Here is a 15302-nt window from a genome sequence, read left to right as displayed (position 1 = left end):
AGGGGGTCAATATAATTTTTTAAGAGTCCATATGTATAGCTAAAGGCTACATAACAAGAAACAGTGCCAGACAGGAGATGCCTTCCTTTGAGTTATTGGCCAGCGTGGCCCAAAAGACTCCCAGACAGTAACCCAGCATAGAACTGGGAAAATAAACAGCAAACCCCAATCTTATCTAAATGAATATTGACAACTGATTGCTGCTAGATGAGGAACAGTTGATCTTCCTAAAACAAAGATCTCTAGATAGGCTGACTAGATCCAACAGAATGACAAGCACTGGGGAATGGCTGGGGGTGCTGAAAACACAGTGGACAGTAACAGGGATGACAGAGTATATGGGCTCCAGTGTGTGGGAGGGGGGAAGCTGTGGGAGGGTGCCATTTGGGGAGTAGGTATATAGATTAATAAGATTATGTGGGATGTTCTGTATGATATACACACAAAAAATCAAAATTTTTTAAAAAGGCATATTTGAGGAGGAAGCATAAAAATTTACTTCATGTTTAACAGTAGAGTTGATAAACTTACCAGTGAAATCTACCTAAAAATTTTATATCCACTTTTGAAAGAGATGTATCTTTGCTCTGGAAACTGTTATTGAGTGTGTTAAAGCTGTAATGAAATGTTTCTTCTAAGAAAATAAAAAAATGTATTTAAAAAAGAACAGCATATTTTAAAATGAAATAGAGATCTTCTTTAAAGGGTAAAAACTCTTTCAATTTATGTCTTACAGGGTTTATACTGAGTTCAATATTGTTTACCTGTATTAATTCAACTGTGAACCTAAAAATTTACAACCACTTTTGAAAGAGATGTATCCTTGCTCTGGAATGTGTTAATGAATATGTCAAAGCTGGAATTAAGTGCTTCTTCTAATCATGTGGTTATTAAATTTAAAAATTTGCTCCTTATTAACTAGTAGATGTGAAAAAGATTACCACTGAAATTTTCCTGATGACTTTATATCCATGCTCAGGTGCCAAGGATCTCAGAAACCAACAGACTGTGACTAGTAACAGTCAGATATATAGAGATTAGAAACGAATGTGTAAACATCTGTTAATTGCATTAAAAATGAATTTTTCTATATGAAACTGTATTTTAATAATGAAATTGAGATCTTTTTTGAAGGTTAAAACCTCATTCAATTTTACGTCTTAGAGGGTTTATAATGAGTACAATATTGTATAACTGTATTAATTCAACTATAGACCTAAAAATTACAGCCAATTTTGGAAGAGATGCATCTTAGCTCTGGAGATTTTTATTGAATATGTCAATGCCATTGTAATTAAATGCTTCTTCTAATTATGTGGTTATTAAATAAATAATTAAAAATAAATAAAAAGAAAAATAATTTAAATATATAAGTAAAAAATACAGGGAAAGTGTGAATAGTTTTAGAAAGACAAAATAGCAAAGAAAATTATTGAGTTTTAAAAGCTGGATAATTTTAAATCTTCACTAAATCCTGAGAAATATTGCATTACATTTATTAATTATGCTTATTTTTATTTTTCTTATTTACTATCACATTATTATTCACTTGTAATTTTTGCCATTGCAACAATTTTTTAAATATTTTATTTATTTATTTTTTGGGGGTCTTTTTTTGAGACAGGGTCTCCCTATAGCCCCAGGTGTCCTAGAAATCACTGTGTAGACCAGGCTGGCCTTGAACTCAGATATCTGTCTGTCTCTGCCTCCCAAATGCTGGGATTAAAGGCGTTCGTCGCCACGCCTGGCAATTATTATTATTATCATTTTTAATTTTATGTGTATGAGTTTATTGCCTGCATTTAGCTAAGTGCACCTGTGTTGTGCAGTGCCTGCAGAGGACAGAAGAGGCCATCCGATGCCCTGGAACTGGAGTTACAGACAGTTGTTAGCTGCCATTTGGTTGCTGGGATTTGAACCCAGGTCTTCTGCAAGAGCAACCAGTGTTTTTAACTGCTGAATCATCTATCCAGCCCCCATTGTAACCATTTTGACCGAAAGAACAGAATATCCTTTATTGGTTAATAGGTATTTGACTTTAATCTTAATAATTTGGAAATATTTCTTTTAGTTTACACTAAATTTTAGTAATGCCATGTCAATTCTTAGAGTTGTTAAATTTAGGAAAATGTCTATCCAGATGTCAATTATCTGGGCTACCTAGTTTGGAAAGCTTGTGCTCTCTCATACATTTAACAGTCTATGCCACTCTTTTGCCAAAGCCCTCCTGTGGGGTGTCAAGTTGCGGGTAGACTCTGTTTCTTCAGGACAAGATGCTATTGGGTCCCTTCATTGTGCAGTAAGGTTATTCCTGATGATCCTTCTTATACTAACACAGCTAGCAATAATTGTATATGCGGCAATGAAAGGCCAGGTGTTGCTCAGGGTGGCATACTTACCCAGGTGTCCAGGACCTGTATTTGATTTTCAAGGCCATAAAAAAGTAATAACTAAATGCCAAAAATCATATCCCACTAGACTTAAATACAAGGTTTCCTTTCCTCAAATTTCCCTAAATTTCTTTTCTAAAATGGTCTTCAATGACATGTAACATGAAATGAAGGGTAACCAAAAACAAAACAAAACAAAACAAAAACAAAAACAAACAAACAAACAAAAACTTATCTGGTAAGTAAACCACACAATTACAAGTAAAAGTTCTAACTTTTCTGAGTTTTGCAGAAAGTTATGAACATTTGAGGACATTTTTATGGTCCCTTCCAGGCCCTCGTAACAGAATCATGCAAATTAAAATGCAAAGTTGGGGCTGGAGAGATGGTTCAACAGTTAAGAGCACTGGCTGCTCTTGCAGACCTGGGTTCCATTCCAGCACCCACATGGTGGCTAACACCCATCTGTATCTCTAGTTCCAGGGGATCCAACGCCCTTTTCTAGCCTCTGCAGGCACTGCCCAACACAGGTACAAGAACATACATTCAGGCATAACACTCATACACATAAAATAAAATGCAAAGATACCCCTTAATGGTTTTATGATCAGTATTTATGACAGTGATAAAATTATTAATTAATGGAAATGTCATTTAGGAGCTGGCTTAACAGGCAGAGGCACTTGTCGCTGTATCTGGTGACTCAATTTCAGGCCCCAAGACTCACAAAATAGAAGGAGAAAACTGTCTCTTGCTAATTGTCCTCTGACTACACACATTCACACACACACAGTGGCGCAAAACACACCCATGCACATACATGCACACACACACATACTAAATTGATGTAATAAAATATGATTGTCCCTCAGAATGTTATTTTCTTCTGTGTACCTATTTTATTTTTTCCTAGATATTTTCAAAACAATTTACTATAAAATTAATTTTCCTGGGAAGTAGTATGTACTAGAAATACTTCTTGAATTATCAGTCATTAATATTCACATCACTTTCTGTCTGACACTCTTATGAATTTTCTAATCAGTGAAAGGCGAATGAACAGAATAACAATTGATTTTATTTGATCATCCAAATTCAAACGACAAACACTGAATCCTATCAGCTCCTCCAGATATTGGGTTTGGTCACTAGCAGGGTGGAGACATCAAAGGCACAGCATGACTGGGCTTCTTTTTGTTATTATATGCACAGATGAAAATTGAAGGATCAGAGACAGTGACTTTAACTCTTCTTTTTCAGCCTTTTAAAAATAAAACTCAACTTTCATGATTTAAAAATAAACTGCTGTCTGAAATCTCCCCCTTTGTTGCATAGAATGGTTCTCCAGGTTTTTTTCTTGAAGAGGGAGAAGAATTCAAAGGCAACATACCACCAAGATCCTATAGTACCATATATTATTGAAGAAAATAATAAACTAGTTTGCTAACTAAATTTCTTCCTCATGGTTGATCATTTAAAGTGTTGCAAATATTTTATCTACATGTTTGTGTTTCCAAATGCAAAACAAGGCTTTTGGGAATCCTCTGGAAAGGTACTTCATCAGATACTTTGTAAGCATCTTTCACAAACTTAGGCTATAATGTAACAGTGGTTTGCAATAGCCACACCAAAAAGAGTATACAAGTAAAGTCTAAAAAACTGCAAAATTTATCTGTAAAGTTGCTTCAGAGCATACCCAGTGACAAGATAATCATGCATTATTTTGATATACAGTAATATATATTCCACACAGTTTAGGACTGACTTTTAACATAGGTTTCTACTTTCTTTGATGCTTGATAATTTGAAACAGCTTCTTTTCCAAGGCATAAAATTGATGTGACAGAGTTCTCAGGAAGAGAGGCCAACAGATCATTTTGATGAGAATGTCATTTATTCTTCATTTAGTTACACAAATTTTTGTTTTTAAAGAGTGCAATGCCACACGCAGAATGTAAACAGTAGTTTGAACCTACATTTAGAATGTTTATTTACTTATTTATTTTTATTTTATTTGTATGAGTATTTTCATTGTGTGTGTATAAGTGCAAGTATTTGTGCAATGCTCATGGAGGCCAGAAGAGCAGATTGGATCCCCTAGAACTGGAGTGATGGACAGTTATTTATGACCATGGGTGCTGGGAACCCAAAACAGGTCTTCTGCAAAAACAGCCAGTGCTATTAACCATGGAATCATCCCCCTAGTCCTTGCATTTAAGATTTTCAAGGTCAACCAAAAAACATCCTCTACAGTCATCTGTGCATTGATGTATTTATTCAAGCTATTTTGTGTGATGCTTCATTTTCATGTTCTATTATAAATGTTGGGATACAACAAAGAAAACAAAAGCTAAGGGCCTTGTACCTTCAACTTAAAATTCAGAGAAGTAGGCAAACATTAAAGACAATGTATGTATTATAAGAGACATAATTCTGTGTTTGGTGAAAAATAATAGAGACAGAACCTAGGTGTGGTTAGTGAACAGTCAGAGATCAAAAGGTCTGTATATTGGCACCTGAAGTATAAGCAGGCTCTGAAAGAGAGGTTATCAGTGTTCCCCCCTCAAAAGAGACCTTTATGTCCAAAAATGGAGTCACATATTCAAGAAACACATGAAGAGAAGTAAAACCCAATTTGGTTGTATTTAATGGAGCAGTAAGAAAATTAAATATAAATAAATCTAAAATACTATGGGAGGCAAAATCCCAGAGGCACTGTAACCTCTGTTAAGTGTTTGAGACTTTTCAATTAGGAAAGGTAAAGTCCTAATGAAGTCCAAGGGCTTCATGACAAGGAGCAACTAAGCTACATACATTTTTCAAAATCTACTCTGGCTACACAGAAAAGGATGAATTGGGTATTGTAAAATTAATACCCCAAGATCAGTTAGAAAGGTATTATAGTGGATTATATAATGAGTAATTCCATATAGTAGGTCAAGTTTAGAAATTAGTTTGTAATATATTTCATGGATTTAAAGAGTAAAGAGAAAAGAAGTGAAGTAACAGACAGGCAGCTTTCCCTTCCATGAAGGAGCACAGTTATCACTGGTGTGATACATAGTTTGGTTCAGAGGGAACTTCTTTGTCCAGAGAGTTGACAAACTTGAAATTTTCCTCTAAAATAATCTGTCACAGTTTGTGTGCTGAAATGCTGGCTATAGTTCAGTTACTGTCAAAATACTAGACAGGAAAATAATGAAATATAAGAAACTCTTCTTCTTTAGTGTATCTTAAGATGAACTGTATCTATAAGTACCATTTAAGGCATAGAAATGAGCAAACTTAAATTTTTTTGCTTAGCTCTGCCTTAACCATTACTTGTGGGGAAATACATGCAGAACAAATGCCCAAAACTTCACATGAATCAGAAAGATAGATAGGTTAGAAAGATATGTGCACTACATACTGAAGTGCAGTAATGAAATTCAATCATTTACTACCAAAATGATCATTTGAAAACTTATTACAAAAATAAAAATGTAGAGAATCTTCTAGATATTGAATAAAAATGAAAGACTAACCTATTACACAAGAGTGTCCATTACATCTTTCAATATCTGCCTCTTGACAAGAAAAAATTGGAACTTAAAGAACTGATCCCTTAAACTGATGATAATTAGCCTATATCTATGTATCTATATCTAGAAGACAGATTAGATAAATAAATGATAGATGATAGATAGATGATAGACATAGATGATAGATAGATAGATAGATAGATAGATAGATAGATAGATAGATAGAAGATAGCTAGGTAGCTAGATAGATAGACAGACAGACAGACAGATAGATAGATAGATAGATGATAGATTCTTCTGGAATGCAAAAAAAGTTTTTAGCTAATTTAATGTTAAAAGAGATAAACTACACTAGACAAATGACTGTGCACCATCCTTCCACTTCTAAATAATCTGCTGTTTTTTTTCATACTTCATCATATAAAGCATTTAGAAGTCACACAGTATACTTTATGAAAAATGACTTGTGAAATATATTTCAATAATAAATTTAGAAGATGAAATTTACATTTAAATAAATAATTTTAAATTAAGAGTGGGGATTGAAAAAGAAATTTAATATAAGAATTAAAGCTATAGTAAATTTAAAATAGTAACATTGCAGTGCAGTTCATTAACTAAAATAAGATTCAAGTTACCGATCTTACCGAATGTTCCCTAGAATCTAAAATAATTTTTGAAGACGAATCCTGTCTTGGTTTCACTATTGTTGTTTTGGTGGTTTTGTGTCTTTTAACTTTGGAAAGAGTTGGCCTCAATATGGGCAGAGAGTAACGGCTGTAGCTAAAACAGAGAATGAAGCTGGAATGCTTGCTATAAATTTAGGTCAGCTTGTAATTTTTGGTACAAAGAAGAAATCCCTAGAAGATCACCAGGATCCTCGTTTATATGGTGGTGAAACTTATTGAGCTAAAAAAAAAATACAGAGAGAAAAAAAAGTTTTAAGAGAATAAACATGGTTGAGTTTTAGACACAGAAAGTGAAATTTACCAGTGGTTATTTAGTTATAAATAAATCGAAGTCACTACAATAAAGTTTTAACACCACAGTAAATACTTATAGATATTCATGTCTGAGAAAAATGGATCAACATGGACTAAATTTGTATTCTTGTATGAAACAACTAAGATGAGATAACATATCAAATAATAGTTTTGTAGAATTTGAGCATTAGAGGATTAAAACAATAATTTTTGGAAACAAGGAATTAATAAAGGCAATGAAATGGTTAATCTTTATTGTCAATTTGATTGATTTTAGAAACACCTGGGACATTAATAAAACACTACCATCTAGGTATGCCCGTGAAAGCTTTTCCTGAGATGTTATAATGATGGCTCTTACCTAATCAATCATGCAATACACTGACCTAGTCAAAATATGAATAGACTATTGGGAATCTGTGGAAGGTAGAACCTACTTAGAGAAAGGGTGCTGCTGTTGACATGTCATTGAGGGGTGTATCTTGACTGTTGCCTTTTTGTATTCCTTCTCTTTATGTCCTTGGTGCCATGAGGTGAAAGCATTTTTAATACCTTCATCTACAGTGGCTATGCATTGCCACGGACCTAAAACCAATGGAACCAGCTGACCATAGAATTAAATTTCCAAAACAATAAGCCAAAATAAGGCCCTCTTCCTTTAAGATCTATTTCTATGTATTTTCTCCCATCAATGACAAATTGAATAATACATACAATACCTATAATTTACCCCAGTATCCATAGAAGGGAAAACTGCTACCCTACAGAAATGGATATGGGGAACACAGTATTCTGAGCCTGAGGATGCATAACTGAGAATTTAGTCAGTTACAGTAGAAAGAGTTCAGAGTGGAAGATATTATAGTAGAAGATAAAAAGCACAGTCACATAAAAAGATCCTGACATTTGTCACCTCATGAGTGGAGCCTTTAGTGGGTATTTCTTACAGGATCTATCAGTTCTACCAACCAGATCTATAAACCAACCAGGTAGCCCCAGCCATTCTCTCATTCTCTGTACCAAGTAAGACTAGGATATCCTGTCCCGAACAGGTGGACCCAGGAAAGAGCTGAACAGCCTGCTAATCTTCTTCTTTCTCAAAAAACATTGCAGAAATTCTGCCCAATCACCTTGTTTTCAAGCATCACCATCCATTCTCCTGTTGCCATAGAACACTTGGGTGGTCCCATCCTCACCCAAAAGGCCATACAGTGTATGTATATGAGATGGCCATAGGTATATATCTCCAAGGCCCATGGAAGCAACCATAAAAATCCACATATCTTTCCAGTAACTAGCTGGGCAGCCTGTTCTAAGCAGCGCCGTTTACAGAAGTACACATAACTTCTCTCCATGACCTTAACAATGACCTGAGCACCTTTCTGAGTCTTGTAGATTCCTGAGACTAGGGGGGATATGAACATCTTCTAGTGCCCTCCAGAAGATCTGAGATCCCTTCTCAGAAACTAAGCCAACTAAAACCCTAGAAACAGATGTTCAACTTCATCTTGTCATCTTCCTCCTTGAGGAAACTGAGTAATCCTTTCTGATTGAGCTAATCTATCCCAGAGGCCCTGCCAAGCACCTGTGAAGCTGATATTGACAGATGCCTAAATTAGGTCAGTTGGTATAGCTGGGTCTGCATGTGGTCCTAACATGGTGACAAGCACCCTGTATTCTGTAATGCACCCTCTTAAGCCCTCTTTACTAGCTCATGCCAATGTAACACAGAGCAGATGGTGAACACTCCATATAATAGCTGTACACACTAGCACAGAGCAACCAGAGAGCCTACCACATCAAACAGACATGCACCCTAAATATCTGTAAAGTATACAAACCCTGAAGCCTAGACAACTGAGGTATCCACAGATAACATCAACATTGATTATAGCCAAAGAAGCTCACAGATAATATACTAAAGTACCTCCTTGACATAAAGGTAACAGAGCATATCCAATCATCACCTTAGGAAACAATGGTAGTGGAAAGTTGTACTATGAAAGCCACCATATAAAGTTAATAAAGACAAACCGTCTACTACATGGACACATAATCCCCTAGAGACACAAAAAGCATTAAAAAACAAGGTAAAATGAAGCCTCCAAAGGGCCATAATAATGATACTAACATCAAGGAAAGAAAATTAACAAATAATAAAAGGAAATGTTTTAAGAGAACATAATAGGATATTAGGCAATGCAGAATGAAAATTCAGTTAAATTAGAAACATAATTATTGATATGAATAAGGTGTTCAATGCACATCATTTTACAATAATAATCAGAAATCTTGGAGTTAATCATTTAATAAATAACTTTAAAAATATAGAGGAAGACTTTAAAATCAGAATTAACCAAGAAGAAGAAAAATCTGAGCCTGAAGAAAAAAAATTTATGTAATTTTTAGGGGCTGGAGAGATGGCTCATGGTTGAGAGCACTGACTACTCTTACAGAGGACCTGGGTTCAATTACCAACACCCACGTGGTGGTTATGAACCGTCCTTAATTCCAGTTCCAGGGGACTCTGAAGCCCTTTTCTGACCTCCATGGCATTGCAGGACATGGGTGCACTCACATACATGCAGCCAATACACTCATACATATGAAATAAAAATAATAAATAGCTTCCTACAATACTGTTAAAGGCTATATCTATTATAACAATGCAAAACACAATAATTTTTACTATTATAACAATGCAAAACACAACAATAACAATTACTCAAACAAGCATATATCTCCTGAAATTCTACAAATTTGTAGACATTGTCACCAGCTAGACACCAAGTGGTGAAACACATTAGACTTTGTAGGACATTTTACATGTATTGAAATATGTATGTCCAACTACTACAGTAACCAGAACTAATATAATAAGCAAAAATCTTTCTTAATATTTAAAGATTTAGAAATGTTAACTACCCAGATTTGACATATATATATATACATATATATATATATTTATATCATGCCATCGCTATGTGCAATTAAAATACAGAGTATTTATAGAGTGCCATTCTGCTTTTTGAAGCAATATAAATGGAACTGATCAACAATTATAGTAAGTGAAAGAAGACAGGCACAAAAAGATAAATACTACACATTCTCACATGTGAAAATTTAAGAATGTATTTGGGGAAACCTTGCAATGTCTTTGAATATTCACTGTCTCTGGACTCAATGAAACATCCCTGTTTAGAACAACTGTCCTACAACATATAACTAAACTTAAAATTGTTTTGCAATCCAACAAAATGACAATAAAATCACTTTTTTCCCAATGAATAGTATGTCCAGGAGCTTCACAATATTCTGAGTAAACTAGCAAAATCTTTACTGCATTTTATCTTGTTTTTCTTCCACAATTAGCTATAGATACGTATTTACCTTTCAAAGTAGTTTGGAAGGCATATTGTCCAAACAAGTTTACACTGAATATACAAAAAAATTGGTTTATAACCTCCATGAAATTCTGCAGTCAAACTCGAAAGAGAGATAATTGAATTTAAAGATTCTAATAATCCGAAGTATTCTAATTTTTTGAAACTCTAGACTGTTGTCAAGTACACTCAGTTACTCTTTTACTTAATAATTTCCTATTCATTGTTCATAATGTGTCCTTTCTTAAACTATTAAGTGGTAGATGATTTATAATTTTGTTCACCCTTCATGTGTATAATCCAACCTTACACCATCATTAAGAAGTGTAGGAGAAATACCAGACCTTCCTCTAATGTCAACCTTCCCGTGGTTCTCTTGGCAGTAGAACATTCCGCAAGCGTTAAACGTGGAGCAGCTGTCTCCTCCCAGCTTACCAGTCTTCCCAACATACTTGGAATGAAGATAATTTCCCTACTGCCTAAAATACTGTTTTCCTTCCACTTTCCATTTTTTCCTTGCAGACTACAGAACAGATGTAAAATTGACCTTTGTTTCTCTACCACATCGGATATATAACAATAATATCCGATGGAACTGAAGAGAAACTTAAAGAAGCAAATTTAATTCTCTAATACCCTGGTAAAACAGAGGCTCCTGCCATCCCAAACCTTTCTCCTTCAGTGTGTTGCACAAAAGAGAAAGCTTTAGATAATGATAAAGTGACTCTATTGTATAATCATGTCAGTAGAGCAGAAAAAGCTATTTCTTACCATAAGGTCTGAGGTCATAGGAAAGACATCTTTTGGCAGTTCCAAGGTGCTGAATATCTACTTCAACCTTGTGCTGTTAGTCACCAAGTACTGTTCTCCTCCATAATGCCTAAACTTTTCATTGCTATAGGACACTGTCTGATAATAAGATTCCACGTTTTAAAAAATATTAATGGAATTTCATATAATTCAACAATTACCTCTTCTTATTTCATCAATACTGCTTTTTTGATTCATCCATGCACAGATTTAATTACATATTTATATTCTTAATTCTAAAGTAGTTTCTTTAAAGCCTTTTTAGACACAGAAAGACAAACACTATATGTGTTCTCTCATGTGCAGTTTCAAGATTTTAATGTGGTGTGTGTGTGTGTGTGTGTGTGTGTGTGTGTGTGTGCATCTTGGTTTGTGTCTCATGAAAGTAGAAAAAGTACAATGAAAGGTTAGACAGAGATCTTATGAGAGGGGGAGAGGGAAGACATGTTAATGGAAAACATATGATGTGAAAACAAGAACAAGTAAAATTTAGAGAAGATGAAGGAAACCAGAAAAAGGGGTGCAAAGGTTGTGGGGAGGACAGTATGGGAGGTAATGAATAATAACAAAGATTAAATATCGGCATATCTGAGTGGAAATTCTATATTTTATATTGAACCCATCATTTTGTAAATTAACATAAAGAGAAAAAGGGTTTTTTTTTATCCTTATATTCTTATTTCTACAAATCAAATCACAGGGAATGTAACACTGTTCCTCGGCCTCTTGGGCACCTGCACATAGGTGGCATGCATTCAAGAGACACACTCTTAAACACAATTAAAAATAAATAAATAAATAAATAAGTAAGTAATAGTGAAACAAGCAATGTTTCTTTGCCTTCTTTAATTCAATACAAGGCAATGGTGTTTGCAGGATGCAGACAAAGATGGTACCCCAGCAAGGACTGAGGCAGGCCCTGATGGATTTTGATTCCACACTGATTTGAAATTCAGTTTTAACCCTTTTATTATTTAAAGCAAATAAGCATCTACACCAAGATTAGAAAGTAAAATGAAACTCTTAGATCTTAGTATAAAAAATAAATTAGGACAGCTTGTTAACTAAAGAATAAAAATGATCACTAGAAACTAAAACAAAGCATGAAATAAATAATAGATGTCACAAAACTTAAAACTGTAATAACAGATTTATAGCTTTATCTTGCCAAATGTTAACAGGCAAGCTATTGAATTTTGGAAAATAAAGTTTTTCTACATAATGTCACTTGCATCACAATGAAAAGTATTTGCTAAGGAATGCTCAATTATGGTCATTTTGCACTCTCTTTACACTATATATAAACCCTTAGATTGACAGCACTCAATGTAAAACTGCAGAATTATTAGGCTAAGCATAAGACTCAAGTGATTATGCTCCTAAATATATCAATAGAGCATCCATTACTTTGCTATAAAACCACAGACAGTGCAAGTCTATCTCTGGATTTTAAGTTCCAACTGCCCCTGTCCCAAAGAGGAGTCCGTTGCTTAAAACTGTTAAGGTCATTGAATGGTGCTCTTCAAATTTCAAGGCACTGTACAAAATAGGAACAGGGTTTAAAAATAAGGAGGAAAATGACCTTAATAATAAGTTCAATTTACTTTTTAGCACAAAATTTATTGGAACAAAGTCATGGGTTTTTTTTTATAGTTTTTCACAAACAATTAAAAATGTACTGACAATTTTAATACAATCTATTCCTCAGAACACAGTTTTAAGAGAACACTATATATCTGCTATTGAATTAAGAGTCATGTGTACTCATGTAATCATCTTATGAGCTTACACTATAAATTCTGTTATCAATCTATATACAGGAATAGGAAACGGGAGACACCTAGCTGTGCAACCCAGCAAAGTTTTAGCTATGAAATACAGAGTCTGGTTTTTAGTCCACAGAGTTTGACTCAAAAGGACTCATCTTTAAAAACAAATTAGCAATATTTCAGACAAACTCATTTACATAGGACCTGCAGAAGATCAGTCAGTACTTACTTAAGCAAAGTGTACGTAACTCATTAAATCTTAATGAAAACTTACCAAACAAGTATTATCAAACTAATCTTAGAGATGAAAAGTAATCATAAATACAGTAACTAGCTCATAATCCTATGAACAAGAGTAGTGAGTCCAGCATTAGTCTGCTTGAGTCCTAAGTGACTCAAAAGAATTGTCTCTTTTTGGTATATGCCATTATTGTTAGATACATCAAATGGAGAAATTGCTGCTATTGATCTAAACCAAAATATTCTCTTGTATTTCAAAAATCAAATAGTGCTCTATCCAATAAAAGGAAAAACATGATGCTGGCTGTAGCTGATAGCTACATAAATGTACTAGGAAAGAAAATGAATTTTTCAAGCTCCCAAACCACAAGCAAGCCCTCAGGATTTTTTAGACCCTTCTACCCTGCCTGAGTGTTTTTGGCAGGAAGAGAAGTTCTGGGATTCTAGTCAAACCTCCAGGCAAAACCTCCTGTGTACAGGCACTTCAAAAGAGACTAGGGAAGGGAAAAAGTAAAACATAAAAAAATTATGTCAGCTAAAACTCATGCTGCTGCATTTCACTGAATGCAAAGAATATTAAACGTCTCTCTCCATGTGGTCAGTTGTCAATGATTCTGCATAATACGACAGTCATCATATGAGCTGCCAAAATGGTGTCAACTGTGACCATGATAGTCACAATACCCCCAGCACTTTCACTTTGCCTTCTGCAATTTCAGAGACACCATTTGGCTTCCTATTGTATAAAATTTTTTATCACAATATCATTGTTTTCTATTATTTTCAGATTAATGAAACATGTAGACAGAGAAACTATTATTCATAAATTAATGAGTCAGTCAAACCAGTAACAAAAAGCTGATCGTAAAAGAAATAGTTAATCAACTTCAAATCTCAGAAATGAAACAATTGCTACTAAGTCAGCAATATGTAATTGGTTTTTTTGAGACAGTTTTTTTTAAAACAATGCTAACTTGCTCATAGATTTGGTCATCTAGCTGCTGCATGCAGATGCTTACCCTCTAATTCAGTTTCCTAATAACTTAAGCATCAGGGACACAGAATCCCTCTCTCTGAGCCTTATAAATTTTGGGTGGTGTCAGTTTCATTTGCAATCTGGTTGGTTTCAAGGTAAGGAACTCAAATCAAAGCCTAGGTCTTCCTCCAAACGCAGAAAGAAAATAAATATTCTCTTCGACAAACAACAGCAGAAAACAAGCAAACAAAAAGGGCTCATTCTTTCTGCATAGAACTCTTAATGAGAACTGTTTCTCACTTATAATTACAGCAAACGACATTACAGATTTTGATCTATTATAGGAGGAACATAAGAGAATGAGAAATAGTCTTTTTGTTCTTTATTTCCACAGCTGACTTACCTCAGCCCTGATTAAAACTGAATTTGTCAAAGAACCTTATACAACAAAATTCTTTTAATATTTACTCCTTGCACAAAATAATTGAAATAGCAAACCCCAACCACTCATCTATGGAAGTATGTAATTTATCAAATATTTAAGATATGATGGAAACGTGAAGAAAATAAATTAATCAAGGGGAGAAATCAAAGGGACCCTCATCAGTGCCTATCTTGCTTGTTTTTTAGGGTGAACTTGACTTTGATGATCAGTCTATTTTATCGCCTTTTTAAAAATCTGTTCTTTTTAGCCTGCACTACTATCCTCAGGCCTCTTGGAGTAAGTATATAGCGCAGCTCTCCGCACCGGGACTCCCTAAGCCTCATTCCCCCTTCTATTCCCCCCCCCCAAATTCTTCACTACTATCCTCAGGCCTCTTGGGGTAAGTATATAGCGCAGCTCTCCGTACAGGGACTCCCTAAGCCTCATTCACCCTTCCATTCCCCCACCCCCCACGCCCCCACGCCCGCCGTTCTATAATCCTAGGTTGGACCCTGCGCCATTCCTAGTATTGGGGCCCCAGACACATGGGGAACCAATACTGCTTCCTGACCCTTCTCACCCAGAGCAACTCAGTCCCTTTCTTGGGCTCCAGGAGCACCGCTTCTGGTCCTGGCCCCGCCCTCACCTCTCTCTGCTTCCCTGGGCCTGCACCACCGGCTAACTCTCCTAGCCTGCACTACTATCCTCAGGCCTCTTGGGGTAAGTCTATAGCGCAGCTCTCCGCGCCAGGACTCCCTAAACGACATTCACCCTTCCATCCCCCCTCCCCTCACCATTCTATACTT

At 35.1% G+C, this 15302-nt stretch overlaps 1 protein-coding gene across 1 annotated transcript in view; it reads right to left on the bottom strand.

Moving 5' to 3' along the window:
- Window positions 1–15302, bottom strand: part of Cnbd1 (cyclic nucleotide binding domain containing 1) — a gene marked incomplete at its 5' end in the record, with an annotated part of 314182 nt that overhangs the window by 99731 nt on the left and 199149 nt on the right. The window lies entirely within an intron of this gene.

The sequence above is a fragment of the Nannospalax galili genome, unplaced genomic scaffold, assembly GCF_000622305.1.
Source record: "Nannospalax galili isolate Female #2095 unplaced genomic scaffold, S.galili_v1.0 scaffold1205, whole genome shotgun sequence".
NCBI lineage: Eukaryota > Metazoa > Chordata > Mammalia > Rodentia > Spalacidae > Nannospalax > Nannospalax galili.
This window is presented reverse-complemented; position numbering and strand designations above follow the sequence as displayed.